We start from the raw sequence: 7,543 nt of genomic DNA, 5'->3' as shown, positions 1-7,543 counted from the left end.
ACCGAAATCCAAACCTTCGACTTGGGAGTATCCCTTGGCCACAAGTCGAGCTTTGTTCCTTGTCACCACACCATGCTCGTCTTGCTTGTTGCGGAAAACCCATTTGGTTCCTACAACATTTTGGTTAGGACGTGGAACTAAATGCCATACCTCATTCCTAGTGAAGTTGTTGAGCTCCTCTTGCATCGCCACCACCCAATCCGAATCTTGGAGTGCTTCCTCTACCCTGTGTGGCTCAATAGAGGAAACAAAAGAGTAATGTTCACAAAAATGTGCAACACGAGATCTAGTAGTTACCCCCTTATGAATGTCGCCGAGGATGGTGTTGACGGGGTGATCTCGTTGGATTGCTTGGTGGACTCTTGGGTGCGGCGGTCTTGGTTCTTCATCCTCCTTATCTTCCTCATTTGCATCTCCCCCTTGATCATTGCCATCATCTTGAGGTGGCTCATTTGCTTGATTTTCTACTTCATCAACTTGAGCTTCATCCTCATTTTGAGTTGGTGGAGATGCTTGCGTGGAGGAGGAAGGTTGATCTTGTGCATTTGGAGGCTCTTTGGATTCCTTAGGACACACATCCCCAATGGACATGTTCCTTAGCGCGATGCATGGAGCCTCTTCTTCACCTATCTCATCAAGATCAACTTGCTCTACTTGAGAGCCGTTAGTCTCATCAAACACAACGTCACATGAGACTTCAACTAGTCCAGTGGACTTGTTAAAGACCCTATATGCCCTTGTGTTTGAGTCATAACCAAGTAAAAAGCCTTCTACAGTCTTAGGAGCAAATTTAGATTTTCTACCTCTTTTAACAAGAATAAAGCATTTGCTACCAAAGACTCTAAAATATGAAATGTTGGGCTTTTTACCGGTTAGGAGTTCATATGATGTCTTCTTGAGAATTCGGTGTAGATATAACCGGTTGATGGCATAGCAAGCAGTGTTGACCGCCTCGGCCCAAAACCGATCCGAAGTCTTGTACTCATCAAGCATGGTCCTTGCCATGTCCAATAGAGTTCGATTCTTCCTCTCCACTACACCATTTTGTTGCGGCGTGTAGGGAGAAGAGAACTCATGCTTGATGCCCTCCTCCTCAAGGAAGCCTTCAATTTGAGAGTTCTTGAACTCCGTCCCGTTGTCGCTTCTTATTTTCTTGATCCTTAAGCCGAACTCATTTTGAGCCCGTCTCAAGAATCCCTTTAAGGTCTCTTGGGTTTGAGATTTTTCCTGTAAAAAGAATACCCAAGTGAAGCGAGAATAATCATCCACAATAACTAGACAGTACTTACTCCCGCCGATGCTTATGTAAGCAATCGGACCGAATAGGTCCATGTGTAGGAGCTCTAGTGGCCTGTCGGTCGTCATGATGTTCTTGTGTGGATGATGGGCTCCAACTTGCTTCCCTGCCTGGCATGCGCTACAAATCCTGTCTTTCTCAAAATGAACATTTGTTAATCCTAAAATGTGTTCTCCCTTTAGAAGCTTATGAAGATTCTTCATCCCAACATGAGCTAGTCGGCGGTGCCAGAGCCAACCCATGTTAGTTTTAGCAATTAAGCAAGTGTCGAGTTCAGCTCTATCAAAATCTACCAAGTATAGCTGACCCTCTAACACTCCCTTAAATGCTATTGAATCATCACTTCTTCTAAAGACAGTGACACCTACATCAGTGAATAGACAGTTGTAGCCCATTTGACATAATTGAGAAACAGAAAGCAAGTTGTAATCTAATGAATCTACAAGAAAAACATTGGAAATGGAATGGTCAGAAGATATAGCTATTTTACCAAGACCTTTGACTAAACCTTGATTTCCATCCCCGAATGTGATAGCTCGTTGGGGATCTTGGTTTTTCTCGTAGGAGGAGAACATTTTCTTCTCCCCTGTCATGTGGTTCGTGCACCCGCTGTCGAGTATCCAACTTGAGCCCCCGGATGCATAAACCTACAAAACAAGTTTAGTTCTTGACTTTAGGTACCCAAATGGTTTTGGGTCCTTTGGCATTAGACACAAGAACTTTGGGTACCCAAACACAAGTCTTTGACCCCTTGTGCTTGCCCCCAACATATTTGGCAACTACTTTGCCGGATTTGTTAGTCAACACATAAGATGCATCAAAAGTTTTAAATGAAAGACTATGTTCATTTGATGCAGTAGGAATTTTCTTCTTAGGCAACTTAGCACGGGTTGGTTGCCTAGAGCTAGATGTCTCACTCTTATACATAAAAGCATGGTTAGAACCAGAGTGAGACTTCCTAGAATGAATTTTCCTAATTTTGTCCTCGAGATAACCGACAGGGTATAAAATGTAACCCTCGTTATCCTGAGGCATGGGAGCCTTGCCCTTAACAAAGTTAGACAATCTTTTAGGAGGGGCATTAAGTTTGACATTGTCTCCCTTTTGGAAGCCAATGCCATCCTTGATGCCAGGGCGTCTCCCATTATAGAGCATACTTCTAGCAAATTTAAATTTTTCATTCTCTAAGTTATGCTCGACAATTTTAGCATCTAATTTAGCTATATGATCATTTTGTTGTTTAATTAAAGCAATGTGATCATGTATAGCATCAATGTTAATATCTCTACATCTAGTGCAAATAGAAGTGTGCTCAACGGTAGATGTAGAGGGTTTGCTAGATTTTAGTTCTACAACCTTAGCATGCAATATTTCATTTTTACTTCTAAGGTCGGAAATAGTAGCATTGCAATTATCAAAATCTTTAGCCTTAGCAATCAAATTTGAATTTTCTAATCTAAGACTAGCAAGATAAATGTTTAATTCTTCAATCCTAGCAAGCAAACCATCATTATTATCTCTAGGGTTGGGAATTGAAACATTGCAAACATGAGAATCAACCTTAGCTAACAAATTAGCATTTTCATTTCTAAGGTTGTCTATTGTTTCATGGCAAGTGCTTAGCTCACAAGATAGTTTTTGATTTTTCTCAATTTCTAGAGCATAAGCTTTTTTAACCTTAACATGCTTCTTATTTTCTTTAATAAGGAAGTCCTCTTGAGTGTCCAAGAGATCATCCTTTTCATGGATGGCACTAATCAATTCATTAAGTTTTTCCTTTTGTTGCATGTTGAGGTTGGCAAAAAGAGTGCGCAAATTATCTTCCTCATCACTAGCATTATCATCACTAGAAGACTCATATTTAGTGGAGGAGTTGGATTTAACCTTCTTCCGTTTGCCGTCCTTTGCCATGAGGCACTTGTGGCCGACGTTGGGGAAGAGAAGTCCCTTGGTGACGGCGATGTTGGCGGCGTCCTCGTCGTCGGAGTCGCTTGAGCTTTCGTCGGAATCCCACTCCCGACAAACATGGGCATCGCCGCCCTTCTTCTTGTAGTACCTCTTCTTTTCTCTCCTCTTTCCCTTCTTGTCGTTATCCCTGTCACTGTCACTTGATAATGGACATTTAGCAATAAAGTGACCGGGCTTACCACACTTGTAGCAAACCTTCTTGGAGCGGGACTTGTAGTCTTTCCCTCTCCTTTGCTTGAGGATTTGGCGAAAGCTCTTGATGACGAGCGCCATTTCCTCATTGTCGAGCTTGGAGGCGTCTATTGGTTGTCGACTTGGTGTTGACTCCTCCTTCTTTTCCTCCGTCGCCTTGAATGCGACGGGTTGAGCTTCGGATGTCGAGGGATCATCAAGCTCGTTGATCTTCCTCGAGCCTTCGATCATGCACTCAAAACTTACAAAATTCCCGATAACTTCCTCGGGGGTCATTTTAGTATATCTAGGATTACCACGAATTAATTGAACTTGAGTGGGGTTAAGGAAAATGAGAGATCTTAGAATAACCTTAACCATTTCGTGGTCGTCCCACTTCTTGCTCCCGAGGTTGCGCACTTGGTTCACCAAGGTCTTGAGCCGGTTGTACATGTGTTGTGGCTCTTCCCCTTTGCGAAGCCGGAACCGACCGAGCTCCCCCTCGATCGTTTCCCGCTTGGTAATCTTTGTGAGCTCATCTCCCTCGTGCGCGGTTTTGAGCACATCCCAAACCTCCTTGGCGCTCTTCAACCCTTGAACTTTGTTATACTCCTCTCTACTTAAAGAGGCGAGGAGTATCGTTGTTGCTTGAGAGTTGAAGTGCTCGATTTGGGCCACCTCATCCTCATCATAATCCTTATCCCCTATGGATGGTACCTGTGCTCCAAACTCAACAACATTCCATATACTTTTGTGGAGTGAGGTTAGATGAAATTTCATTAAATCACTCCACCTAGCATAATCTTCACCGTCAAAAGTTGGCGGTTTGCCTAATGGAACGGAAAGTAATGGAGTATGTCTAGATGTACGAGAGTAGTGTAAGGGGATCTTACTAAACTTCTTGCGCTCTTGGCGTTTAGAAGTTACGGAGGGCGCATCGGAGTCGGAGGTCGATGTTGATGAAGTGTCGGTCTCGTAGTAGACCACTTTCCTCATCCTCTTTTGCTTGTCCCCATTTCGATGCGGCTTGTGGGAAGAAGATTTTTCCTTCTTCTCTTTGTGGTGAGAAGAAGATTTCTTCTCCTTCCCTTTGTTGGAGGAGCTCTTCTTCTTCTCCCTCCCCTTGGTGCGGGACTCTTCCGATGAAGTGCTCCCGTGGCTTGTAGTGGGCTTTTCGCCGGTCTCCATCTCCTTCTTGGCGTGATCTCCCGACATCACTTCGAGCGGTTAGGCTCTAATGAAGCACCGGGCTCTGATACCAATTGAAAGTCGCCTAGAGGGGGGGTGAATAGGGCGAAACTGAAATTTACAAATATAAACACAACTACAAGCCGGGTTAGCGTTAGAAAGATAATTGAGTCTGCGAGAGAGGGCGCAAAACAAATCGCAAGCAAGTGAAGAGTGTGACACGCGGATTTGTTTTACCGAGGTTCGGTTCTCGCAAACCTACTCCACGTTGAGGAGGCCACAAAGGCCGGGTCTCTTTCAACCCTTCCCTCTCTCAAACGGTCCCTCTGACCAAGTGAGCTTTCTCTTCTCAATCAAACGGGAACAAACTTCCCCGCAAGGACCACCACACAATTGGTGTCTCTTGCCTTGGTTACAATTGAGTTGAACGTAAGAAAGATTGAAAGAAAGCACGATTGCAAAGAGCCAAGCGACAAGAGCGACAAATAACACACGGATCACTTTCTCTCTCAAGTCACTAATCACTAATGGTCTCTTTTCTCAATTGTGAAACTTGGAGAGATGGAGGCTTTGAATGTGTCTTGGAATGGATTGCTAGCTCTTGTATTGAATGTTGAAGGTTGGAATGCTTGGTTGTTATGAATGGAGGTGGTTGGGGTTGTATTTATAGCCACCAACCACTTCCTAGCCGTTGCTCCATTCTGCTGAGCGCGGACGGTCCGCGAGCCAGGTCCGGACGGTCCGCCCCTGTAGATCAACGGCTAAAAATGCAACGGTCAGCAGTAACGGCTATATCAACGGCTATATTGCATTTAATGCGATGTCAGATGTCAGACAGACCCAGTCGCGGACGGTCCGTGAGCCTGGCCCGGACGGTCCGCGAGCCCGCTATAATTCATTTCTCTGAACCCGTCACCTTCGGGTTTTTCGGTTTCTCACCTACCGGACGGTCCGCGCCTGAGGCCGGACGGTCCGCGCGAGGGCTTAGACGGTCCGCCATTTTCCTCCGGACGGTCCATAGTGCAGACTTGGATTTTTGCATTGGTTCTGTCCGAGTGTCATCCTCGTGTCGCGGACGGTCCGCCGCAAGGGCCCAGACGGTCCGCGCCTGGCCTGTTTTTCCAAAAAGCTTCTCCTGTTCGGAATAATCTACGGTATTCCGGACAGTCGATTTAGTATAGTTTGTAGATGAACCTTTGGCACCTGTAGAACATATAATCTAGAGCAAACTAGTTAGTCCAATTATTTGTGTTGTGCAATTCAACCACCAAAATCAATTAGGAAATAGGTGTAAGCCTAATTCCCTTTCAAGCCTATGTGTTTCTCCTATCGTGCCACCGCACGAACCATCGAGTCGCGATCAACGCCGCCGTCCTGCCCAAAAGCATCACGTGGGTAACCCCGTGGTGTGTGGTCGGGTAACAAACACCGACACTCCCCACGCCTTGGAAGGGCCAACAACCACCCTAAGACAGGTCAAAGGGGATCAACAGGGATGAGAGGAATGGGTAAGACCTTACAAAAGCGGAAAGAATGCCCATACCATTGCCTTGAAGGATCACCCGTTAAAGGTATTCCCTGATTCATGGCAGCCAGCGATCGACCGGGAGGAAGCGAGGGTCACCAAGGAACCCACGAGGAACAAGAGATCACGACGTCTGCCCATAAGAATGGGCAACAAGGAGCATGTGCTCCTGTTTAAAAAGATGCCCTATGGACCTAAAGAAAGCAGGCCTACGAGCCCCGATGGGGGAAACAGATCAGCATAGGCGTCTCGTGACCCCAAAGCACAATCACAATTAACAAAAGGAAAACTCAAACGATTGAAACTAAAATAAAAATTATATTCCTTCATAAAGACACAATGTCAAAACGAGATACATCATGAGCTCATCAGGCTTTGCGGATGATATCATTTGCGGACAACCTTTCCACAACATGACTAACTGCCTCGTCGTAGCCCTCCAGGACATCCTCCAGTCCATCATTCGGTATATCCTAAGGAAGGCCAATGACATCCTAGAGATCGCAACCAGACAAGAGCTCCCTGATGACCAAGGCTTTGATCACCCCTCGCTGTACACTGAAGTCGACGATATCCCAGTTGTGACACAAGATATTTTTCAAATTTTCCACCAAGGAAGAGCCGCGGGCTCCGACATATTCCACAACCTAGTCCGCCCAACGACGAAGCTTCTCCAACTCAATTTCCAAAACTGAACAATGAAGGAAAAATACGAAAAGAGAATTAAGGACGATAAGAGACATAGGGGCAGTAGTATAGGAACCCTACCAGCAACTCGACCATCAGACTTGGTGAACTGGTCCTGAAGTAGGCCTACTTCATCATCGGCCACATCCAGGGCTGCACGAGAAGCGGCAAGGTCACCCCAATACTCCAAGTGAAGAGGGGGAGGGTCCCGTAGACTCAATCACAACGACCTAATAGAAGGAGACACCTCGTGATCGAAGGCGGTGGAGGCCACTCTGCGATAGAAAAGCAAACGTTAAGGGCTAGTTTGGGAACCCTATTTTCCCACAAGATTTTCATTTTCGCAAGGGAAATTAGTTCATTTTCCCTTGGGAAAATAGGAATCCCTTGGGAAAATGTAGTTACCAAACTAGCCCTAAAAGAGCCCCCCCGGGGAGAAAGAGGAGAAAGGGCTCGAAGTGGTAGAAACCTTACCTCGATCCTATATAATAGCTACCATGTGGTCGACCCGCTAAGGGAACCCATTCGAGGGACAAGCAAAGAACAAGAGCTACGGAATAGCTACCAGTGACACTCACCCAAGCTTATAAAGGTGACGAAAGAACTAGCGCCTCTCAGGTGAGGGGAGGCCAGGGGAGGTAATGTCTCGGCTCCAGAAATTATGAATGCTATGACCAAACCGGAACACCCCCTCAAGACTGATGGCA

General features: G+C 45.8%; 1 long non-coding RNA gene across 1 annotated transcript; it reads right to left on the bottom strand.

The window, feature by feature from the left end:
* Positions 1-6,447: 6,447 nt before the first annotated feature.
* On the bottom strand, positions 6,448-7,287 carry LOC103640953 (uncharacterized). Its single transcript, XR_559953.3, has 2 exons — positions 6,918-7,287; positions 6,448-6,840 (listed from the first exon to the last, which is right to left on the bottom strand). It is a non-coding gene; the product is annotated as an uncharacterized lncRNA (long non-coding RNA).
* Positions 7,288-7,543: the final 256 nt, after the last annotated feature.

Source organism: Zea mays, chromosome 10 (genome assembly GCF_902167145.1).
Source record: "Zea mays cultivar B73 chromosome 10, Zm-B73-REFERENCE-NAM-5.0, whole genome shotgun sequence".
Classification (NCBI taxonomy): Eukaryota; Viridiplantae; Streptophyta; class Magnoliopsida; order Poales; family Poaceae; genus Zea; species Zea mays.
This window is presented reverse-complemented; position numbering and strand designations above follow the sequence as displayed.